The sequence below is a fragment of the Grammomys surdaster genome, unplaced genomic scaffold (assembly GCF_004785775.1).
Source record: "Grammomys surdaster isolate TR1022 unplaced genomic scaffold, NIH_TR_1.0 351, whole genome shotgun sequence".
Classification (NCBI taxonomy): domain Eukaryota; kingdom Metazoa; phylum Chordata; class Mammalia; order Rodentia; family Muridae; genus Grammomys; species Grammomys surdaster.
The window spans coordinates 469,562-487,552 of NW_021604770.1; the positions used below are offsets into that span (position 1 = coordinate 469,562).

General features: G+C 44.1%; 1 protein-coding gene across 1 annotated transcript in view; it reads right to left on the minus strand.

The window, feature by feature from the left end:
• Positions 1–13,919, minus strand: part of Klhl29 (kelch like family member 29) — a 248,491-nt gene extending 234,572 nt beyond the window's left edge. Inside the window, exon 1 of the mRNA XM_028779393.1 lies at positions 13,851–13,919. The gene's annotated coding sequence lies outside the window, so the exon portion shown is untranslated. The remainder of the gene's footprint in view (positions 1–13,850) is intronic.
• Positions 13,920–17,991: the final 4,072 nt, after the last annotated feature.

The window sequence follows — 17,991 nt, forward strand, 5'->3', positions numbered from 1 at the left end:
GGGCATGTGTGATATCTCTTCTTTTCCTGCCTGCTTCTGCAGTTGCTTTTGTAGATGTGTCTGTCTTCTGACTTCACCCATTCTGATTTTCCCCAGAGCCCTTCAGCACATTTGGAACCGGATGTGGATCACAAGGAAAGCCTCATCTGTAGCCTGCCCTGTAGAGAACTGGCATTTATTAAGGTTACTTCTGAGATGCCATCCTGGGAAACTTTCAAACCTGAGAAGTAGCCTCCTCTCCTGTATTTTACAGCAGGGGCAGACTCCAACATCTTAACACTCATAAGTTGTCAAAGAGCCTCAATAGCGGTGGCAAAGCTGCATGTGGCAGAAGCGTGCAGTGTGGCAGGAACGGAAAATGCAACTTGAGCACAAATTGCCAAAAACCTGCCCAACTGGCAGAGGAATGTTTCCGCTCCTCACTCGTGGGTGCTAGACGCACATCACGCAGTTTTACTCGGGGGAGTCTCAGAATTAGGTCTCAGATGTTAGGATCCATAGAGGAGAAGGAGACAGAGTCCTCTAGAACAGAGTCTGGTTCCCTGCTCCAAGGACCCCTGGACAAATGCTTCCACTTGCTTCTTCCCAGGTCATCCACACAGTTCCATGGGCACTCTGCCTGTGGGACCTGGCTGGCTTCTGTGGAAATGGCTTCCAATCAGTCTGTGTCTAGCACTGCCCAAGTGTCAAAGGACCCGGAGTCTTCTCTGTCTTGGCTTCTTGAAGAAGGGAGGAAGGGCCCCTGTTACTACACAGGAAGCTGCTAAGAAGGGGTCTCTTTTAAGATGGGCAGGCTGGCTTCAAGAGTTTGCTAGCATTGCCATAACAAAGTACCTCAGGCTTAGTCATTTAAACAACGGAAATAGTTTTCCTCGTAGTTGTTGAGTCCAAGATGAGTGTCAGCCAGTTGGCTTTCTCCTCAAGTGCCCTCTCCATGGTTTGCAGATAGTTACTGTCTCCTTGTAACTTCACTTGGTCTTCTGTCTGGTGTCCCTCTGAGCCTTCTCTCTATAACTTTCTAGTCAGGTGGATGGGAATGCTTTCGTATGACATGTCTAAGTGACTGTATTTGGCCAGGAGGCTTTTGGAGAGTATGAGACTGGGGGAGATGATCCATTGCTGAGTCAGAAGAGCCTGGGCATGCTTGCCCATGTCATGACAACATGAAGAGGCTTGGGAACTCATGTCTACACCGGCTCTTCATTATACAATAGCAAACTTCTGCCTGCCCTCAGGAAGTTCTTCAGCAGAAAGCTGAATGAACTCCAAGCTTCAAATATCTTAAATTCACCCATTTCCATTCCTAGTTTTCTTTCAACACAGGCAGGCCTTCATGCAAACCGGACAAACCAAGGTTGATGACAGCACTCACTGTGTTAACTCTAACAGTAACCAGCAACCAACCCAATTGAGCAAAACCAAGTTGGTTAAGTTTGAAAAAAAACATTAGACTCAAAATGAAACTTTCAATAACAATGCATAACTTAATAAAAACAAAAACCCAGGGACTCAGCAGTTAAGAGTGTTTGCTGCTGTTGGAGAGGACTGTAGTTTATTTTTCAGGACCTGCCTTAAGCAACTCCCAACTGCCTGTAACTCCATCTCCTGGATATGGTAGACCCTCTTCTGGGCTATAGAAGTACTTGCACTCATGTCTACACACACACACGCACACACACACATACATGCATATACACACAGATATAAACACACACAGATAAAAGTAAATTAACATTAAAAATATATTTTCAGTTAACTTTCTTTAAACAGAACTTTAAATCAGTCCCAAGAAGTCATGGACCATGTGATCCAATTTTGTGAGTGAACCACGGCTAACTGTATATGTATACTGTTGCTACTGTTTACATAAGAGACTGACGTCACCAGCTGAAGCAGGAGTCAGGTTTGAAAACAGCCATCATTCAAGGAGTGAAGTGTAGTTTTTGATTCATTACTGATGTAGCTTTAAAGGCTTCAAATTCATTGCACATGGTTTCCTACAAGAGAAGAAGTAAATATGTCCCCCCGCTCCAGCTCCTACTGCTCTACATTGTCAAACTTGACACAAAGCTCCCCACGCTCTTTAATCAAGAGACAGCTGGGTGCCACGTGCCAGAGGTGGCTGGTATGGTTGTTTGATCTGCACACAACGTGGCACAGGTCAGACAAGCTAGAGGCACCAAGAAATATCTGTTGTTTAAAGAAAATTACCATAAAAGGGATCTGGGTTAGGGAGGGGTTAGAAAAAACCCTGCAAAATGGAGAATTGGCAAAAATGACAGAGAACCTACAAGAGGGGCCTTCTGGCAGGCACGGGAGACTGCAAGCGAAATAACAAAATCATTATTCTGTTTTCTGATATGATTATAGGAGGAATCAGAAAGCGCTGACTAAATAACTGCTTTAAAATGTATAATCTGCATCTTTTTTAAAAATAAAACCAGGATTTTGTAAAGAACATATATCAAGGTTCCCCAAAACATCAAGACTATACATTTTCTAGACGAATTTAAACGGAGTCTGCCTGGAGGTTTAAGTAAAATCCATTCTGCATAGAAATAGGATTTTTTTTTTTTTAAGAAAACAATTACTATATGAAATAAAGAATAAACATACCGGCTTAATCTTTTCCTAAGCTCATCCTACAGCATAATCCACTGAGTCTCGCTACTTTGGGGACAGGGTTGGGGGGGGGCAGGAGGGAGGCAGAGCTTGGAAGCTAATAAGAAAGGTAGCATCCAGTGCTTACAGGGTCTGATGCAATGTCAGGGATCCTGGGCTTCATCTTTGGGCAAAGGGGAACCAACAGAAGCCTCAAAAGGAGAGCTGATTCAATCACATCTGTATTTCCAAAGATGTCTCACAGGTTAAAAAGCTCTAACGAAACAAGAGCCATCCTGAAACAAATATAGAACAATTAGGCATGGACTGGTCACTTTAAAAGCAGGCCTGTACTCATAACTCAGTCTTTCTGTGGGTATCATTGGTTAAGAAACAGGCGTAGCAAGTATAGATCTCACTGAACTGGGTCCCAACACTGTTAAATCCTAATAGAAGGTCTGTTCACACGAGTTCCCAAACAGCTTCCTTTTAAAAATCTAATAGTCATTGAAGTAACAGGTGCTGGGGCTTGTTAGTCATAAGTTACCAGTGTGCCTAGATTTTCCTCCTCATAGGAAAAAAAACCAAAACACCCCAACAAGCAAAATACCAATTTCTTATTTTATGGTCTTTGTTTTTTTTTTCCCCCAAATATTTATGTAAGCTGACTTTTTCAAGCCACCACCTATGACAGAAAACATGCTGGTCATATGTTGTGTTTCTCTAGCTTAACTGAAACAGTGTCTTTGCATATCAGGTACACTGGATTCCATTTCTCAGAATGTTCAGAGAGGCAAGAGTCACAGGTATCATGGAGGAAGGCTCCCAACTCCAGGCAAAAATGGCTCTGCTCAGTGGGTTCTTTCTCCAGAATCCCCATACAGCAGGGAGGTCCTTCCTTGTGCTGCAACAGCGTTTCTAAAGTCCCACCACAGGAACCAGAGCACCAGCAATGCCTAGAAACTGCAGAGTCCTTGCTCCTTGGCTCTAAAATATATGGATGGGTTTTTTGTCACATCACACAGATGCTGGAAGTCCCAGGGAGCAGGGATAGCCACAGAAACACTGTTTTGGTTGCAGCTGAGTTTCCTTGGGCTTCTGTCAACTAGCCAATAAGGTGGAGCCCACAGGCATTTGCCAGACAGTTTCCAGAGACAACATCTGTATCCACAAGTCAATAAAAGTACAGTGTAGGCACAAACATTTAAAAAATCTACTTGTTTCTGACAAATGCACACTCCTATAAAAGGACATAACGCAGTTCTTGGTCTGTACAAGTTTACACTCAATCTCTCAGGGGAGACAAAGCCAGAGAAAAGGCATTTAAAAATGCACAAAGAAAGCACAGCTTCAGTGTAAACTGAGTGCTTCACTCAGAAGCCCTGAGCTAGCTCTCCAGGTCTCAGTTCTGAGTACCCCAGCGGACTCCACTGATTGTCACAATGCTTTTGCTGGGCTACACACAGGAAGGATGCTCAAATTCGAGGCCAGTGACTGTGTTAGGTTGAAGGGTGTATTTCCCTTTCTTCTAGCCTCTGACTTTCCTAAATGAGTTGGTGTCACTTTTACAGTTGATGTTAATGGTCAGCACATCACTGTAGGTCACCAGCCACTGTGAGATGCTGCCAAGAGGAAGTGTGGTGTGATAAAGGCTCCTTTCAGCAGGGCTGCGGTCACACTTGCCCTTCTCACAACCTCAGCCTTGAGGACACAGTCAGTGGTCAACAGCCTGAATGGGCTCAGGTCCATTTCTAGCCAATGTTCCCACAACTATTTCAGGATCAGCTGTGAGTTTTCCCTACTTCCTACCCACCAGCAGCCTCCAGAACAAAAGACAGGCTTTCCAAGTTAAAGATATCCCCTCTACTCTTCCTATAGACACAACACAGGGAGGATGACAGATAGAGCCAGCCCCAAACCTCTCTCCTCATCCTAGGGGCCACAAACAGGCCAGCCCCACAGGCCAGAGCAAAGAAGCAGGTGCTTTCATTGGGATCATAGGAAAATTTTTTCCCTATGTTTTCAACAGCAGAACCCCAGAGTCAAAGAGGGTCCACGAGATTGCCCTGGGAGATAGGGTATGTGTGCAGAAGATTCTAACCAAGTGAGAGTTTGCAAGCTATGCACAAGGCTCCTTTATGTCTAGGACATAGTGTGGTCCATATGGAAAAATCTGTAGACTGCTGTAAATGTTTGCTTGGAAAGATGAAAACACACAGAGAGGGTTTTACACACACACACACACACACACACACACACACACACACACCACAGACAGACAGAGACAGAGAGAGACAGATATAGAGGCATAGAGAGAGACACAGAGAGACAGAAAGATAGACACACACACACACACACACACACACACACACACAGCACTCCAGAAAAAGCTACTATCAGAAAAACAGTGAACATTGCTTCCTAGGCCCTCCCCAAGTTCCAGGTACAGCCTGAAGCCCCAGGAGCCCCATTGGAATGAACATCAGAACCCTTCCTGTATTACAATGAAAAAAAAAAAAAAAACTCACAGCAAAGATAAAAGTCATTTGCTTAAAACCACATAGCCAATTGGTTGTGAAGGCAGGATCCTAGCACAGTATTAAAAAAAGTATTACTCAGGGGGCAGGGAGACAGGTTAGTAAAGAGCTTGCCACACAAGCAGGAGGACTGGGGTGTATGTCCCCAGCACCCACATAAATGCTGGGCAGGCAGGACACCAGGCTGTAATCCAGTCATCTGGGAGGAAAAGACAGAAGACTCCCGGAGCAAGTTGTCGAGCGGAACTTCCCAGTTCCCAGCTTAAGTTAGAGACTATGCCTTATCAAAGGTGGTGAATGATCAAAGAAGTTACCTGATAGCAACCTCTAGTGTGTACATGCAAGTTGCATACACACACGCACACACACACACACACACACACACACACAGACACACACACACACACCTCTGCACACAGGTCACCACACACATGCATACATACCACATATACATGCTAATAAAATTTAAAGTGTTACCTAGTTTATGGTTCACAAAAGAACAGTCAACAAAAGATCCCACATTATATGATTCCTTTCACACCAGCGATCCACAATAGGGAAATCACAGAGATAAAAGTAGATTAGTGGTTGCCAGGGAAATGGGGGAGTGGGGGGTGGGGTGGGATAACTTGTAATGGGGATGAGGTTGCTTTTTGAGGAGATGAAAATATTCCCAGGCTGGCTGCCATGTCTGTGATGTTGTACATATCTGTGAATATGTTTTTAAAAAGCACTCAATTGTAAACTTCAAGTGGGTGAATTATATAGAGTGTAAACTGCATCTCAGTGAAACAGTCATCATCATCTTCCTCCTCCTCCTCCTCCTCCTCATCATCCTCATCTTGCTCCTCTTCCTCCTCCTCCTCCTCCTCCTCAATCATTTTACTTAAAACAAATCTGAGATGACAGTCACATGGGGACCAGGGTAGACAACTTTACTTCAAGAGAAATGGCTGCAAAAGAAAATCCAAAAAATGTCTATTTTCTTTAGATTCTTTCAGTACCAGAGCTGCTAATTGCCCCTTCCCCCAGTTCTGGGGCCTCCAGGCAGCCCTCCAGACTCTGCAGAGGATCAGGTTTCAGGCAGGTCATGGTCCCCTGCTCTCTTAGGGGACAGCTAGTAATTACATATGAACTAAGAAAACATCAGATGGGCAAGCGGATGTCTAAGCTACAGGAAAACAATCCTGACCCCTCACACGATCCTGAGAGGCTGGGGCAAGCACTCTGTGATTGGCAGCGGCAAGTCTTGCCCAGCCGGATCGAGTCAACCCTTGAAATCCTGGGAGTGTCATGTTCTGTCTCGCCGAGAGGCAGATGAAAGCCGAGGTACAAGGCCAGCGCTGGGGCTGTGATGAACTTGCTTCATGTTCTCCTGATTGTGTTCTGAATTGTAGATTGTTTTCCCTGGTATTTGTCACATTGAGGACATGGGCCTTTTAATTGGCAATCGACTATGTCGCTTTCGATGTCAAACTGTTGAGGAGCAGCCCTGTTAAGCAGAGGCCCTGCCAGTTAATGGCTGTGTCCCTGAGTTGAGGGGGGGAGTTGGGAAAGCCCAGGCTTGAACACAGCTCAGAGCCAGACGGAACAGGCCTATACAGAGCCTTGCTAGGTAGCCCCTGGGTGCTGAGTCTGCACTGGATTTTCCCTGTGTGTGTCCAGAGCACCTGACCTTTCATGTCTTTTAAGGTGCTCAGTTGAATATTGTGCCTAATAAAGTCAATGCTTACACTGATGGCCCCGTGAAATGACTCCTCGTACCTCATCTTTTACCCTGTGAGTTTGCAGGCTCTTTCTCCCTTGACCTTGAGTATGACCATGGAACTTGCCTTGGGAGAAATGTATGTAACCTTCTACTTCCTTTTCTGCCCCTCAGGCCAGGACTGGGGAGAGACTAGCTTACCTAGTACAAAATCAGGTCAACTCGCTCCAAGTATCTGAGAGACCCCAGAAAAGAAAAACAAGACTACCCAATTACCTATAGCTGGCCACATGTGCGTGAACGAAACCAGGCAAGGACAAAGGCCTACAGAGGGAAGAAAAAAACCCCAAATCTACATTTGTTGTTTTGAGTTTAGGGATACTTATTACGCAGCACCATTATACCAGTAAGTAACTGGTACATTTGACCGATTGATATTAGGTGGTAGGTATCCATCCCAGCCCTACACAGGGTTCTGAGGCTAGCACCAGACTCATAGAGAGAGAGCATATAACGACTGACTGCAGACGTGCTGAAGGAGGAAAACGGAAATAACACATATCATAGTCAGCCTGTAGTCCTGAGCATATGAGACGGGAGAGGCAGAGGAGGTTGCCAAGCTCAGACCCTGGCTTCAAATCCTGATGCAACACTGTTTGTAGAACTGTTACTGGAGGTGAGGTGTACCTAACGCGTAGCTCTGTAGTCAGGCTCACTCAGTGTCTATTACACCGCCTTCCTAGTGTGTCTTCCTGTGTTTCAGAGAAAGCAACAGCAGCCTTGAACTGCCAGGATCTAGATGTGATTTTTAGATCTACCTAACAGATGCATGTACGTAGATCTGAGGGTCTACAGGCATGAGAAGAACCACATAGCGTTAGGATTTTCAGTTCTCTGGCAAGCAGAGGCAAGAAGACCAGCTACTAGTTTTATGGGTGTGTTGAAAAGCACTAGAGACCCCACCTAAGTGATATAAATACGCAAACAGACATAGCAATGCCTCCAGGATCCTAGATGCTGGATGAGGTGAACGTCCCTACAGCTCATAGTTCTCATGGTGCAGTTTTGACTCCTAACATTCCCAGTGCGGAAGCAGAGCATTCCTGTGGTCTAGTTCTGCAGTGTCAGCTGACCATTAGGGAAATTCCCAGGCCCTTCATTATCTCTGCCTATGTCACCACCCAGGAGTTTCTGTTTCCTGATGAACTGTAATGGATTCCCTTCACCTCCACATACCTCTGGTTCCTTATCCTGTAAAGGGACACAGAAGTCAACTGCCTCAAAGAACTGTTGCCTAAAGATTTGATTGGGTTACCAATATAAAATACTTGCAGCAGTGTCTGACATACAGAAAAATAGTCAAGATCTTACTGTTTAGATTTGTAAATCTAGAGAACAGCTCGTGTCAGGGCACTCTGATTTTAAAGAGAACTCTTGGGACTGAAGAACATTCTTTCTTGGCTTTCCTGGGCTTCATGGCTGCCCTGGATCTTCTAGGGAGGTGAAGTCCTCCTATGGTAATAAGGCCTGAGTATTTTCAGTCTTAAGCAACACATTATTCCCAGACTAATTCTATGAAGGCACAATCTTGACAGTCTTGTTAAGTCAGCTGCCATGTATCTTGAACCTCTGGTTTTCTTCAGAACCACAGCCCATTATTCTAGAGCTTGGGACCAGATTTGTCTTGGAATTCAGAAGACGAATGCCATTTGGCAGCCCAGCACCACAGTAATGTGTCTTCGGCAAAAGCAGAGGCGATGGCCTCCGCTGCAGCAAACACTTGCCTATGGCGGTGTGGGTCATGTTTTCTGCTTTCAGAGTTTATTCTATTTCAGAGCTCTGTGAAGTAGGCCCTTTTGACAAGGACCAAGAACATGGTAGTGTAAGTGCTGAGATGGAGAGAAGCATCATCATTTATGAAGGATCTCACCTCAGCCCCAAACAAAGCCATTATCGGTGTTAGGGACATGTTCAGGCTGATTTAGGGGAGGGTTACCTTTTTGCGTCCTCAAGTATGTCTGCTCAAATGTAAGAGTGCAGGAACTCCCCAAAGGGCTATAAGACTACAACAAGGGGAAACATAAAGGGCAAAGACAATCAACGACCTCTCCTGAAGCCCATGCACAGGTTAGGAGGGCTGTTAGGTCATCAAAATGTCCTGTGGAAAGAAAGACACACATCCTTCACAAAACCAGCAGGCTAGAGAGTGTGTGGTGAAGGCTGGGCAGAAAGATCACCTGATCTCAGAGAAGAAACAGCTTTTACTCAAACACACCTGCATGGTAACAGAGGCAAGCCAAGATGCAGATGTGTTCAACAAAATCAAAGCCAATGCTCATGTTGACTGGTCGCTAAAGTCCCCATTGGCACCTGTGTAGACTTTAAACATCCTTCTGCACCCATTCCCACCTTGTATAAAACGGTAAGATTTAAAGGATGAAACCCACTTGACCTGAAACAAAGGTATTTTTCTGCATGAACTAAACTTGTCCAGTGGTAGCTGCTTTGAAGAGTCCAGTAAATCTAGCCTGAAACCAAGGACCAAGAATTGTTCAAATATTTTGGCATCACGAAGCCACCGGTCTTGTGCGATTCCCTTGCTTCCTCGCCGCCTCCCACAAGAATGCATTCTCGTACTCCAAAACAGCTTGCAAAGATGTATATAAATAAGAAACGGGAAAGTAATGTAAGGAAATCAGGATAAATATAGAAGAAATAAGATAAAACCGGGAGCAGGAGAATGAGCTAATGAATTCTCAGCACTCTTGAGTTTCACAGGGTTTTTTCTTAGCACATCTCTCAATATAGAACCCTGACCCTGTCACTACACTATTGCTCATCAAAAGCAATTCCACAGGGAGCCAAAGAGTGCAGACTAGCTCATGGTACCCAGAGAGCCCAGCATGCTTCAGGAAGAGCTCTGAGAGCATCTACCTTTGAGGAAAGGATGAGCCAGCTGTCCCCAGGCTCCTTCTGAAGATACTGCTGCCTTTGATGAATCTGTTGGTAGATGTGGATGGCAGAGTCTGGTATGATGTCAATTACAGGTTTAATAGTATAGACCACGGCTACTCTGCAATACAAGCTAAGTGCTCCATTATGGGCTTACACCATCTGGAGCTGGGCTGGTTCCAGCTCCAGAGAGCATGGAAAGGTGTTCTGTCCCTCTACCTGCAGATACACCAAGGCAATCTTAAAAATTCTCAGGTCTGATGCATCAGTGGACAGAACAGGAAGTTGACAAACATGTACAAATTTGGTATCTAAATTTTCGTGCATGGGGTGTGTGGCTGGGTGGGGTTGGGTGGTCTTTTAGAATAGCATCAAATCCATTCCAACTATCATGGCACTCATCAGAAAAACCTTCAAATGTATTGGATATTTAGAAGACAATGAAATCAGGCATGTTTTAGGTGGCATCATGGGAAAGTCCTTAATAACACAGAAGTGAGAAAAAAATCTTGAAACTATGATTTGCTATGCAAGATTGATAAATTTGTTCACAAGGCTGATAAAAAACGTCTACTCAAAAGTAAAATAAAATGAACGCACAGCAAAGAGAAGACTTTTAAGAAAAGTAAAAAGACAAAGCCAAACTAAGATGGAAAATCTTTTGCAATTTATGTCTGAAACAAGAGTTTAATATCACTAATATTAGGAAAAGCTCTTATAATGGAGAATAAAAAAGGCTAAAGCATAATACAAAGATACATAAAAGATGTGTATCATTTGCTGTAAGAGGAAAGAAATGCCCCTCCGTACTTAAGACACACTATATAGCTTTTGATAACAGAATGAACATAAAACTAAATTGAAATATTATTTCTCATTTATCATATTAACAAAGAACCAAAATTCTGAAAAGCATTTTGCCCATGAACACACAGACATGACCACAAATTCTCAGGGTTGGGAAGGTACCAAGCTCTGTTACCCCTAGATGGAGAACCAAGTCACACCAAACAAAAACAAACAAACAAACAAACAAAACAAAACAACAAAATAAAAACCCTGCCAATTTTCATCTTTTCAATCATCATTTGCACTTGAAGCTATATCTTCATGGGTGCAAATATGATATGGCTCTCAAGATGGCTCACTGAAGCACTGTCTGTCAAATAAAAGATAAGAAATAACCTAGGAGTCAACTGGTAGAGGGCTGGCTGAATCCACTCACGTCTGCCCACCCACACACGGAAGAGAAAGAAGACAGCCTTCACGGCGGCTAAGGAATGATTTCCTGGCTGTCCTGAAAAGCAGCCAGTGTATGGTGAAGAAGGCACATAGGGTATGCTTGTCCTGTTTGAGAGAAAGGGGAACAAGAATGAACATGAAGCATGTTTACTTTACAAGAAGACAAAGACTAAACAAAAGGGAACAAAACACATACTCATGTCGGGGAGAGAGGAGTTAAAGACAGGTGGATGCCGATTCCTATGAAGTCATTATATCGTGTAGTTAGGTCATAGAAATATTTTACATTGTTCAAAAGAACTAAATTCATTTGGAGAAAGGGACCTAACTATTACAAATAGATGATATATATTTCATCTACACACACACACACACACACACACACACACACACACACACACACACAACCTGGAACTGGAGCCATGGCTCAGCAGTTAAGAGCACCTATGTTCAGCACCATGTCAAGTGGTTCATAAGAGGCTGACACTCCTGTTCCAGGAGGTCTGACACCCTTTTATTTCACTAACGTGCATTCTTCCACAGACAGATATGCATGCATACACACAACTAAAAAATAAATCTTCAAAAGGACCTGTATATCAGATTGATAATATGAACACACAAAGAAATGAGTAAAGACATGAGGTTAAGCCCAGCTCAGGGTCTATAGTGGAATATGCCCTAAAGGCACACAAACACAAATCATAATGAAAAAAATTTCACTTGACCATTTTATTGTTGGTAGCAATGTCTGAGTTATCAGTTTGAAGCTATTTTATGTGAGAATCTTCTTATAAACATATTTATATACAAGAATCAAAATTCAAGTTGGAAAAGATATGATACAAAAAATACTTAAAAGCTAAAAACTTTTGAGGAAACAATGCATTAAATTTGGTCTGAGACATGGTTGACCATAAAAATGTGGTTTTTAGCTTTATCTAGTAAGAGTATAAGGAACCTCAGAGCTCTAAGGAGGGTTAGGTCTTGATTTTAAGTTTCTTGTTAAAAAGAAACAAAATACCTCAGGAAAAAAGGGCTGATTCGAGGTTTGAAAGAGTGGAAATATAAAGTCCGTGTGAAACTAAGAAAGGGCTCAAGAATATCAAATTTCAGCTAATAAGCGTAGAAGGAATAACAATTTACACAAATCATCACCAGGCTGGTGGTGGCACACACCTTTAGTCCCAGCACTTGGGAAGCAGAAGCAGGAGGATCTTTGTGAGTTCCAGGTCAGCCTGGTGTGTACAGAGTGAGTTCCAGGACAGCCTGGGCTACACAGAGAAACACTATCTGGAAAAATAAAAGCCAAAAGAAACCATCATTTGTCCATTTCAGGTAATCAGAGAGAACAATAGCCATCTAGAGGAAAGTGGCCAAGACATGGCCCACTTGCCCCATGTCAAACTGTAGCCTTATAGTTCTCTGTCAGCTTCAGAGGGGGAAAGTTCTCTTCTTTGTGGTGTGACTTTATGATTTCCACTTTAACCCAGGGATGAAATCACTTCACCTGAAAATTGGCACATGGCATGTAGCCTCTAAATATGATGCCACACACAGCATCTTACACACAAACTTCATTCTGTGTAGCCTTTAAAGCATTAACTTCCAACTTACAGAGAATTCAGCAATGGAGGACAAGTCAGATAAAGAGAGTAACCAGGCGGTCAGGGGCAGATGGACTTCCCTGGAGAAGTCAATGGCCATGCAAAGGGAAGACAAGGTAGTGGGATGCTTTAGAGCAAGAATCAGAGAGGTAACAGATCAGTGATATAGACGAACAGTTACACAATGAACCAAAGGACCTTGGGCTCATGGGGAAACCTGAATCTAGACCTATGTGAAATGAACTATTACAGTTCTTAGCTGTTATGGAGCAGTACGGTGACAGAGTAGAACGTCTCTACAGCTATGTGGCATGCTGAAGAATTTAAGAGGCTCAACACCTGACACTTTGAACAGTTCAGCAGTCCGCACACAGAGAGAGCCATACTTCCTTCATTTACATGTGTGTGCATGCACATATAAATTAGGCCAATATGGCAAATATTAGCAGCTATTGAAACTAGGCAGCTGCTGTCTGGCACTTTGTCATATCGTCTTTTTTCTTCTTCTTTAAATGCAGTCTTGGGATCACACACCATGCAAACATTCCATCCTCAGCTCTGTCTTTAGCCTTGTAATTCTCTTAAGTTTTCTTAATATTCAAATTTTTTTCCTTGAGACAAAGTATTACTATGTAACCCAGGCTGGCCTCAAACCTTTGAGCCTCCTGCCTTTGCCTCCTGGGTAATGGAACTGTAAGTAGAAACTATGCCTAGTTAAATTGCTTTTTTCCTAACAAAAACTTAGGAAAAGAATCAGGGGAGTTGGTGCATGCCCAGCACTTGGGAGACCGGGACAGAATCTTTTTTAAAGCCAGGCTTAGCTACACAGTCAGCCCCAGTCTCAAGTTTTAAAGAAGGGAAGACAACTCTTAGAATGGTCCTGGTCCAAGGGCTAAAAAGATGTCACATTTCACAAGTAGGGACAAACATTAGCTTGAAATCACTACAGAGAATAGGTAACTACTTATCTAATAGGAAAATTCCTCCAAGACACTCATAAAGTATGTACATTTGTGGAGAATTACTTTCTGGAGATAATATTCCAATTTGGGTAGAAACTGTGACTTTGGTGTCACCCCAGGCTACCCCATACGAGGGCAGCGCCTACGCGCTGTACATGGAACTGGCCACGTATATGAGTTTCCCTCTTGTTGCTGTGATGAATTGTCACAAACTCAACGGCTTTTCACATTAAAAAGTTATTACCTTATGCTTTTTGAAATGGAGATTTTGAAGTGCATCCTCTGAAGATAAACTCAAAATGCCAGAAGTGAAGTCCTTTCCAGAGTCTCTGGGGGAAGCACGTTTCTGGCCATTTTTATCCTTGAAAAGTTGTCTGCTCTCTTTGGCGTCTCCTCCCTTCTTCCATCTTTACAACCAACACTACGATTACTACATCTTTCTCTGTGAGCAGATTCTCCTGACTCTGACTTACAAGGGCCCGTGTAATAACATCAGCTTCTTCGAGTGACTGAAGACTTGAGACTCTTGACATCTTGAGACTCTGCAGGATGAGAATTGCAAACATACCCACGCTCTAAAGGTGCCACAGTCACGATTAGGGTGCTGACATCTTTGGGATCCACTGTGCTCGGACAGATGACTGTGACGGTCAACAAGATATGAGCAGAGGCTTGATAACTACTTGCACTTCCTCTTCAACGTTTTCCCTTTAGGATCCTCTTTTAGAATCCAGCTGCCATGCAGTGAAGAACCCAAATCAGGAAGTGGGGAGGCCATATGACAATAAGTAAGACTTGGGGCAATAGGCCCTGCTGGGCACCCAGCATAACTTGCCAGGATGTGAATGAGCAAACATGCCATCTTGGAAAAGCACCTTCTGGTCCAGTCAGAGCAGGTGACCATGCTGCCGAGCTCTTCCCAGATAATAAGGAAATGAAAGACTTGTTCTCTTACGCTACTGTATTTTGAGGTAGATTGCTTTTTAAAATGCTAACATCCAAATTAAGATGGTTGTTTGCTTTAATCCAGCGAAATGTCAGAGAACATAGGCTAAGCAGGTTAACTTGGGCTTTGCATTATTACCATCACCCCTTGACTATGATAATAATTACAAGGGAGAGATCATTATCTATAAAACCCTTTCAGGGTTCCTGAAAAGAAAGTTAAACTACCCACTAGAAGACAATGCCTTTCTTCCTCGCACTTTAGCAAGAGGGAGGCCTCTAAGTCTTCTAAAAGGAGGATAAAATCAACAGTGATCATATTATAATGCAGAAGGGCTAGAATATCTCAGGAAATCACAAGCTCATAAATCAGGAAGCCTGCCTCTATCTCCCTGCCACTAAATGCAGTTCTGTGAGATAGATGTCTTCTCCCAGGTCATTGGGATGAGCATGGTTGTTGATTCCACCCAGGGCTATTGTTTTAAGTGTGATTCAGATGTTAGCTTGGCCTGCTTGTTACACTCTGCCTATATATTCTGCTGAACCAGGGCTTCCATTAAACCACTGGCTCAACTAACCCATAGCCCAGGGGATTGATTTTCAGGGTCTTGATCTTACCATGAGCTTTTGCTATGCCACTGGGAGGAAACCAGTTCTTTTCTGTGCTGTGAGAACGTGTTTGTGGTTTCATTATTCTTGGAAAATATGCTTAAAATCACTCATCCTCCAGTCCCTTCCTTCTGGGTCTACAATGCTTCTAGCAGCTGCCTGGGAATAAATGGACAGAGTTTCAAGTCAGGGAAGCAGCACCCAAGTCTAAGTCACCTTTTTAATTTATAGCTCAGGCCATGAAAACGTTGACCTAGCAAGACATGGGCTTAAATGGTGCCCTGATAGCAAACGGCAGAATCATTCTCATTTCTCCGAGGCTGCAGAAGACTGGCAGCATTTTCTCTCTGAACCATTTTCAAGTCTCCATGTAACTAACTTGACCTAGACCCACACCGTCGCTCAGCCATCTCTTCTTGCTTTGTAAGCATTGAATGAACACCTGTGGCTTTGTACTGCTCACTGGAAGAGCTGCCTGGCAGGGTCTGCACCTGGGACTCATCTCCACAGTGTCTAAACCCACAGACAGGAAGAAGTCAGAGCTGTCTGGATCCTGAAGCCCAGCCTGCCATGCAGTGACTCAGGCTACTGCCATACTGTTAACACTGCATTTAAGGGAGGGGAAACTTGCATATATATGGCTCTGAAATGCCAACTTTCAAGGGAGTCCTTAGAAGAGAAAAATAAACCTGAGTCCACAGATGTTTCTGAGTATAGACAGAATGCTCAGTTCTAGGCATTGTGGGTAACTTCATAGAAACACAGAAACAGCCCTGTATTCTCGGTGCCCAGTCTTCTTAAATAGAGCCGTGGAAGTGGAAATACTGGTAAGAAACTCACCAGCTAATGAAGGGAATAAACACTGCAATAGCTATGGGCTGTGTTTTAAGAAAAGATACCGATCTGAAAAGCTTGGGGCCGAAGATTAGAAATAGCAGGAGGATGAATCGTGAAATGAAATGATACCTGACAGCGAAGGAAGTCAGAGCTGGGAGGCAAGCAATAGTTTTGTTGTCTTAAATAGAAGCCACTGACCCAGCCAAGTACAATAGCCTGGGGCCATTAAGTATGGGGCAAAGGGGCCCAAACATCTCCACAGGCCTTGAGGCAACTCAAGGAGGGCAGTGAGGACAGTTACAACTATTCATAGCAATGTCCCGTGGTCCTGGCATGTTCTATATCCATTGTTTAGAACAGGCAGGAGATGGTGTCCACTGGTCTCTATTTAGAAAATGTGCCATCCAAAACAGAGTTTCACTAAGTTTATGCAGTCACATGCCCAAACTTAGTCTAGCTTGGCCTTTGTGTGACAGAATTATTTTTCAGGATCAACCTGTAGCCCAGTGCTGGTACATAGCCCCAAGGGACTCCCTGTACTCTGAAGGAGAAACACTTCAGAGTAGCCTCCAGGTCATTTCAAACCTGGCATTACTAGTTCATCTAAAACTTCCACTCCACCATCGAGTTTCTTGCTCAACACAGGTAGGTGCTGATTCCGAATTTTCTCCTTTTCTCCTTTTCTCTAGTGTGTACATATGTGTGTGTGCCTGTGTGTGTGTGTGTGTGTGTGTGTGTGTGTGTTTGTGTATGATGGTAGAGGAGACCAAGGATACGGCATGGTACCAGTCTGGAGATCAGAAGATAACCTTGTGTGTTGGCCCTTGCCTTCATCCTCATCTGGGACAGAGTCTCTCTGTTGTTGGTAGCTGTGTGTGCCAGCGTGGCTTATGAGCTTCCAGGGAATCTGTCTTTACCTCCTATCACCCTGTCAAACACCAGGATGGCACACATGTGCCACCATGTCCAGCTTTATGTGAGTTTGGAGGATCTGAACACAGGACCCCACACTTGTGTAGCCAACATTTTATTGGCTGAGCCATCTCCCCAGTTCAGGATGCTGTTACTTTTCAGGTATTTTCCCCCCCACACACCCCCAGGAAATTCTCACCTACTCTTCGCCCCTCCATCACACCCAGTCTGTCTCACACAATCCTGAGTATGCCGAGCTGTGAGATGGCACTTCCCATCATTTTTGTGCCTGTGTGTGAGGGGAAGCAGTGTCTTGTCACTGCCAATGCCATCGGTCTCTTCAGCCAGGCCCAGTGGAGGCCTTGGCAGGAGGTAAGACAGCCACCGATACTGACTGCCCTTCCCCAGGCTTGGGCAGGCATAGCCTGACTCAACCACACGATGCCAGGAAGTGGTGCTCTCTCTGTTCACAGCTAAACTGATGGCCAAAAGGCCTCAGGAGGAGGAGAACTTAATTCTAGCCAAGGATAAGCAAAGCTGGTCTTACCCCATTATGGAGAACCATTTATAGCATGTCAAAACCCAGGCCCCCTGCGAAGACACTTCATCTGACCCAAATATTTGTCCTTCTGTACAAAATGTGTATATAAAATACCCGTAACTGGCTCACCAAAAATGGCCTGGGGGAAGAATCTTAATCTTCCCATTTCTTTCTTCCTGTCTAAAAGGCCCAAGCAGGAAACTGGGAGACTATTAGTCATTAATCGATGACTCTGGGGGTTGCTGACCACCTGGGGGTTTAATTAGGGTTACATTCCTTACTGGTATCCTAACCCCAGGGGAAGTCTGAGCAGGAACAGCTCTGCCATGTAGGGAAGCTGTGCTTTGCCACCCAGCTCAGTTCTTGTTTGCCTTGAGAGCGGTTCTTTCTGTGTAGCTCAGGCTAGCTTTGGATTTGTGATCCCCTACTTCAACCTCTGGAGTGTAGACAGTAGAGACTTTTACACAGCATCCTGGTTCAACCAGGGGTCCTTTAAATGACCCTGAACACTCCCAAAGACCCACACCATTCAGAGGGGAAG